Source organism: Papio anubis, chromosome 7 (assembly GCF_008728515.1).
Source record: "Papio anubis isolate 15944 chromosome 7, Panubis1.0, whole genome shotgun sequence".
In the NCBI taxonomy this organism is placed as follows: Eukaryota; Metazoa; Chordata; class Mammalia; order Primates; family Cercopithecidae; genus Papio; species Papio anubis.
In genome coordinates, this window is record NC_044982.1 from 46274434 (window position 1) to 46282440 (window position 8007).

Sequence of the window (8007 nt, forward strand, 5' to 3'; positions counted from 1 at the left end):
AGGTTCCAGCAATTCTCCTGCCTCAGCCTCCCGAGTAGCTGAGATTATAGGCACCCACCACCACACCCTGCTCATTTTTTTGTATTTTTAGTAGAGACGGGGTTTCACCACGTAGGCCATGCTGGTCTCAAACTCCTGACCTCAGGTGATCCACCCACCTCGGCCTCCCAAAATAGTGGGATTACAGGCATGAGTCACTGCTCCCAGCCTAGATTTTCTTTATTTCATTTAATGGTCTTAGTCAGGGTTCTCTAGAGGGACAGAACTAATGGAACAGATATACACATAAAGAGGAGTTTATTAAGTATTAACTCACACTATCACAAGGTCCCACAATAGGCCATCTGCTGGCTGAGGAGCAAGGAGAACCAATATGAGTTTCAAAACTGAAGAACTTGGAGTCCGATGTTTGAGGGCAGAAAGCATCCAGCACGGGAGAAAGATGTAGGCTGGGAGGTTAGGTCAGTCTCTGTTTTCATATTTTTCTCCCTGCTTATATTCTAGCTGCGTCAGCGGCTGATTAGATGGTGCCCACCCAGATTAAGGGTAGGTCTGCCTTTCCCAGCCCACTGACTCAAATGTTAATCTCCTTTGGCAACACTCTCACAGACACACCCAGGATCAATACTTTGCATCCTTCAATCCAATCAAGTTGACAGTATTAACCATCACAGTCTATATTGGTAGTCTTCAAAGTAAACCCAGAATAGCCCTTTGGAAAAGAACTATAACTAATTTTATTTTTAATTTTTTAACTAGTACATTTTAGCCACCCAATAAATGTTTCATAATAAAAGTTATTATGGCCATTATATTACAGCTGCAGAATCTGTAGACTCTATATAAATGAACCAAAACAGCAACTTCCATAACACTGTCAAATTCAGCCTATGCATTAGATGGTGTAAATCATAAGCCACCAGAAAGAATAATCCATCAAACCAAGTGTTAGTTAAGAATCTACTATGTGTCAGTGGGCGTGGTGGCTCATGCTTGTCATCCCAGCATTTTGGGAGGCTGAGGTGGGCGGATCACTTGAAGTAAGGAGTTTGAGACCAACCTGGCCAACATGGTGAAACCCCATCTCTACTAAAAAAAAAAAAAAAAAAAAAAAAAAAAAAATTAGCCGAGTATGGTGATGGGCACCTGTAATCCCAGATACCTGGGAGGCTGAGGCAGGAGAATCACTTGAATCCAGGAAGTGGAGGTTGCAGTGAGCTGAGATCATGCCAGTGCACTCAAGCCTGGGTCACAGAGCAAGACTCCATCTCAAAAGAAAAATAAAAAAGAATCTACTATGTGTCAAACATCATCAAATGTAGATGTAAAAAATGGACAGTAGTGCCCCCTTTATCTGCAGGGATCTGTTCCAAGACCCTCAGTGGATGTTTGAAACTGTGGATAGTACTGAACCCTATATGAACTATGTTTTTACCTATATATACATACCTATGACAAAGTTTAATTTACAAATCAGGCATAGTAAGAGATTAACAACAGTAACATAATAAAGTCAAACATTTATAACAACATCCTGTAGTAAAAGCTATATGAATTTGGTCTCTCTCTCTCCCTGTCTCTCAAAATATCATATTGTACTGTACTCACCCTTCTCTTGTGATGATGTGAGATGATAAAATGCCTACATGAGAAGATGAAGTGAGGTGAATAACACAGCATTAGGCTACTATTGACCTTCTCATGATACATTAGAAGGAGGATCGTCTGTTTTGGGTGATTCTAAATCATCAAGCTATGAAACGTCAATGGTTGAGTATCAGGAGCCGATGATGTCTGGAAATTTCTCTTTAATGTTTTTGGACCACAGTTGACCACAAGTAACAGAAACTATGGAAAATGAAACTCCAAAGGGGGGACTACTATATTGCAAACTATTTACCAGGCTCTAATATATATCATATAAATGCTATTATAAATATCTGTTGGAAATAATTTGTTGTTCAAATGATACTTTATGACCATTCTAGGTTCTTAAAAGAAATAATAAGATATATGCATCTGAACTTTTAAAGAACTGTATGTACGTTTCTTGGGGGACATAAAAGTACTGACCTTTGTTCAAGTAGGCAAGATACACAAAACTCTCTTGTGTTGTCAGTCACAATAAAAGCATGGAAAGGTTAAAGGGAACAATGTGAGTACTTGAAACATGCGATGCCAAAAGAAAAATCTTGGCTTGATATAAAATACCAGTGACTTATATGGCCTGGTGAGTCATGTGTATCATATCTGGGTTATGTACCCATAAATATTGGCTTAAAGGCAGTCAGACTATTTAGACTGTCATCACTAAAATCATCATCACATGTCAGTTCTGCCTAAATTGAAAAGCAAAAACTGAAATACAGTAGCACACTGAATTGACAACATATAAAATTTCTGCTGTCCTACACTTAAATTCCCAAAGGCAATGTTACAAGAGGGTGTTTAAAAGCCCATGAAGTACTCTTTGTAATTCTATCTCATTTGGATGTATCTTTCTTAGTTATTTAATATTAGTTGGAAACCTCTAAGGGCAAGAATTTTCACTGACTTCTCAATACAATTCTTTAGATGATGTAAATCATAACCCACCACATCTGAAAAGAGCCAAGTTAATCAAACACCACATATACAAAGAAAACATAGTGTGTCAAACCCTATTAAAAATGGCAAGAAATGTAAATAATAGCCACAATTTATTGACCAATTGCCATTTGCTAGAATCTTTATCAATCCTGACGATATACCTTCAAGGTAGGTGTTATTGCCTATATTTTACAGATGAGAAACAAAAGCTCACAGAGGTTAAGCTACCTGTCCAAATTTGTAGAGAAAATGAGTAGATATAATTTGAACCCTGTCTGATTCCAATTTTTGCTGTTTTTAAATAAATATATAAAGCAGATAAGATTTTAGAGATTCTTTAGAGTTGGGAATTTTGCCTATGGGAGAGTTGTAAATTATTATGGCTAGAGGGAAGACTGTGACAAACTTATTTTCCCAAAATAGCCACAACAATGTTTCTAGTCCCATATGCTCTTCTAGAACACATGTGTTCTAGAACATACATGTTCTAGAAGAGCAATTCCATTTCCCCATGATGAGTTGGAATAGATGCCCATTTTCCTTAAAGTTAGGTATGCATTTGTACTGTTTTAATGATAGAATAAGGCAGAAGTGGCACTACAGGACAACTGAGGTTAGGTGTTAGAAGGTGTTAACTAACAGAAGACAGAGAAAATTGCAGACTAAGGACCTTAGAAAATCTTCTTCATAAAAGCAATTAGAACACTGGCAAAATGGTCACAATCAGTATTTTTTTCAGAACTCTGAAAATTAGCTTATGGGCTTGTGGCAATATCAGAAACATTTATTCAATAAAAATCATTGAATAATGGTAAGAACAGTGAGCTTTGTTGTGTTTTAACTTGCCTTATTTCGGTACTCCACACACTTCCTCTCCCAGTTTCATGGTATGCTTAAAAATGAGCAACCTGCAATTACAGCAAAAATTAGCAGCCTGACAACCACTGGAAGATGCAGAATAGGGATGGGGCTCCTTCAAAGCCCCATCTCCAGAGAATTGTCATTGTTTGACCTGCCTAGTGGTTCCCCAGAAGACCCCATTCTCAAGGCTGCCTTTATTGACATGACTCAGAGCTTGCTCAGCACAAACAGCCTTTACCCTCCAAATATTTATCAAAAATGATCAATGATTGTTTAATGTCATGGAAACCTGAAGCAATGGATAACAGCTGAAGCAAACAATAGGCTAACCAAAAAGCTTAAAAATAAAAGTTGGAGAATAATGTGTCCATGGGGAACTTTGAAAAGTGCCAGGCATATTCCTGAGAATCTAGAAGGCTATGTGAATGTTTAAAGCTGTGTGTATGCCCAGGGATGTGTACATGGTCGTGAAAGACCTGAGAAAGCTCTAAACTGTCACCTCTGACTGACTTTAAGGGTCTACACAAGCAAGCAATAAAACCTAAGGCAGAGTTGTATACTGCCTGACTGAGTGTGTCCCAATATGTACACAGAGCCCCTTAACAAGCACCGGGAGATTTATTGTTTCTGAGCATTCAAGGAAGTTTCTGTCTCAGGATTAGCGCTACTAAGCTAACTAAGCAGAGACTTCAGTAGTCACACATGACAAAGAATGCAGACTTTATAGAATTTGTTCAGAGAAGTTGCTAAACAAACAACAACAACAAACAGCAACTACAACAAACCCCTGGGAAGAGAGGAGAATCTGATTCCTAGAGTTGCCATGTTATATTATTTAAAACATTTATTTTCAACAAAACGTTACAAGACATGGTATATTAGGGTTTTCCAGAGAAACAACAAATAGGACGTGTGTGTGTGTGTGTGTGTGTGTGTGTGTGTGTGTGTGTGTGTTTAGCCTAAGAAAATGGCTCATGCTATGATGCAGGCTGAGAAATCCCATGATTTCCGCCATCTACAAGCTGGAGGTCCAGGAAAGCTGATGCTGTAGCTCCAGTCTGAGTCCAAAGGCCTAGTAGTACTGATGATGTAAGTCCCAATTTGAAAACAGCAGAAGACCAATGTTCTAGCTCAAGCAGTCAGTCAGAGAGAAAACGCTCTCTTCATCTGTCTTTTTGTTCTATTCAGGGCCTTGACAGATTGGATGATGCCCACCCATATCAAGAAGGCAATCTGCTTTACTCAGTCTACTGATTCAAATGCTAACCTTATCCAGAAATACCCTCACAGACACACCCAGAAATAATGTTTACTAAATAGCTGAGCATCTCATGATCCAGTCAAGTAGATGCATAAAATTAACCATCACCTATGAAATAAAACCAGAAGGTATAATTCATACATCAGAAGAAAAAACAGCAGATAGAAACTATCCTGAGGGAAAATCAGGTATTGGACTTACTAGACAAGGGCTTTAAATCAGCTCTTTAAAATATGTTCAAAGAATTAAGGAAACTCATGTCTAAAGAACTGAAAGAAAGCATGAGAACAATGATTCACCAAAAAAATATTATTAATGGAGTTAGTGATTATAAAGAAAGAAACAAATTGAAATCCTGGAGTTGAAAGTATAGTAGCTGAAATTAAAAATTGACTGGAGGGCTCCAGCAGCATATTTGAGAATCAGTGAATTTGAAGATAGATCAATTGATATCATCCAGTCTAAGGAACATAAATAAAAAAGAGTAAAGATAAATGAATAGCACCTCAGAGATCTATAGGACACCAAGTGGACCAGTATATTCTTAATAAAAGTCCCATTAAAAAATGAGAGAAAAGTATGAAAGAACATTTGAAAAAAAGCCTAAAACCTCCAAAATTTGATGAAAAACTTGAATGTTTACAGTTAATAAGATTAATAAACTCCAAGTAGAAAAAAACTCAGAGACAGACACAACGTAATCAAACTGCCAAAAACCAAAAGCAAAGAAGGACTATTGAGAGCAGCAAGAGAGAAATGACTTATCACATACAGAAATGCTCAATAAGATTTACCACTGATTTCTTTTCTAAAAATATACAAGCCAGAATTCAGTGGGATGGCATGTTCAAAGTGCTGAAAGGAAAAGATTGTTAACCAAGAGTTCTAGATCCAGCAAAACTGTACTTCAAAAATAAAGGAAAAACGAAGGCGTTCTCAGATAAAAAGAAACAAAACTTGAGAGAATTTTTTGCTAGAAAACCATCTCTACAAGAAATGCTAAAGGGAGTTCTTCAGACTGAAACAAAAGGACACTAGAAAGTAACTTGAGTCCATGTGAAGGAATAAAGAGCATGAGTACCTGTAAAAGTAACTGCATAAGTAAATATAAAAGACAGTATAAATGTATTTTTTGCATATAATGCTTTTTATCATGTCTGATTTAAAGAACAATCGCATAATGCAATAATTACGAGCCAATGCTGATCAGAATACAATGTATAAGGATTTAATTTGTATAATAATAACAGTGCAAAGGAGAAAGGGTAAATCACTGTCTTCTACCATGGTTGAACTAATGCAAATTAGTGTAAAAGTGTTTCTATTCCTCCACAGCCTCACCAGCATCTATTGTTTCTTGACTTTTTAATAACCACCATTCTGACTGGCATGAGATGGCATCTCGTTATGATTTTGATTTGCCTTTCTCTAATGATTGGTGATGCTGAGCCTTTTTTTCACATGTTTGTTGGCCACATAAATGTCTTCTTTTGGGAAGTGTCTGTTCATATCTTTTGCCCACTTTATGATGGTGTTGTTTGTTCTTTTTCTTGTAAATTTGTTTACATTCCTTGTAGATTCTGGATATTTGACCTTTGCCAGATGGGTAGATTGCAAAATTTTTTTTCCCATTTTGTAGGTTGCCTGTTCATTCTGATGATAGTTTCTTTTGTTGTGCAGAAGCTCTTTAGTTTAATTAGATCCCATTTGTTGATTTTAGCTTTCGTTGCAATGAAGCAAAGATTTTCTATACAATTAAAAGTGAGATGCTATTAATCTGAATCAGATTGTTATAATTAAGATCTCAATTGTAACTTCTGAGACGATCACTAAGAAAATAACTCAAATAACATATGTAGTAAATGAAATCACAAAGGAATCAAAATAGTATACTAGAAAGTATCTCTTTAATATTAAAGAAGGCAATGATGAAGGAATAGAGAAATAAAAGAGACATAAGACATGTAGGAACCAAATAGCAAATGGTTGGCATAAATCCCATCTTTTCAGTAATTACATTAAATAAGGCAGAGATTAGTAGCATGGGTAAAAAACCAACAGAATCAAATCGTATTCACTTAACAAGAGAGACACCTAAGATTCAAAGACACGAAGAATGTTGAAGTTAAAGAGATGGAAAAAGGTATACTGTTCAATCAGTAAGGAAATGAGACTTGGGGAGGGTATATTAATATTAGAGAAAATAGACTTTAAGACAAAGATTATTACTGAGACAAAGGAACATTTTATAATAATAAAAGAGTCAATTCATCAATAGGATATAACAGTTATAAACATATTTCCACTTAACAACAAATCCCTAAAATATATGAAGGAAAAACAGACAGAATGTAAAGGAAAAATTAACAGTTCAACAGTAATATTTGGGGACTTCAATACTCTGCTTCCAATAATGCATAAAACAACTAGACAGAAGATCATTCAAATAAACGTAAATAACACTATAAATTAAGCCTAGAAGACTTGAACAAGAAGATAAACCAAGTAGACTCAACAAATATTTATAGAACACACTACCCAATAATGGCAAAATAGACATTCTTCTCAAGTGCACATGAAACATTGTCCAGGATAGAACATATGTTAGGCCATAAAGCAAGTCTCAATAAGTTTAAAAGGATTGAAATCATGCAAAGGATGTTCTCTGACCACAATATAATGAAATTAGGAGTCAATAACAGAAGAAAATATAAAAAAATTTCAAATATGTAGAACTCAAACAACATGCTGTTAGTCAATGGTTCAAATAATAAATCACAAGAGAAATTATAAAATACTTTGAGATTATTGAAAACAAAAATACAACATGCCAAAGCTTATGGGATACAGCTCAAGCAGTGCTTAGAAATTTGTAGCTCGGGCCAGGCGCGGTGGCTCAAGCCTGTAATCCCAGCACTTTGGGAGGCCGAGACGGGCGGATCACGAGGTCAGCAGATCGAGACCATCCTGGCTAACACGGTGAAACCCCATCTCTACTAAAAATACAAAAAATTAGCTGGGCGTGGTGGTGGGTGCCTATAGTCCCAGCTACACAGGAGGCTGAGGCAGGAGAATGGCGTGAACCCAGGTGGTGGAGTTTGCAGTGAGCCGAGATTGAGCCACTGCACTCGAGCCTGGGGGACAGAGCAAGACTCTGTCTCAAAAAAAAAGAAAAAAGCCGGGCGTTGTGGCTCACACCTGTAATCCCAGCACTTTGGGAGGGTGAGACGGGCGGACCACGAGATCAGGAGATCGAGACCATCCTGGCTAACACGGTGAAACCCCATCTCTACTAA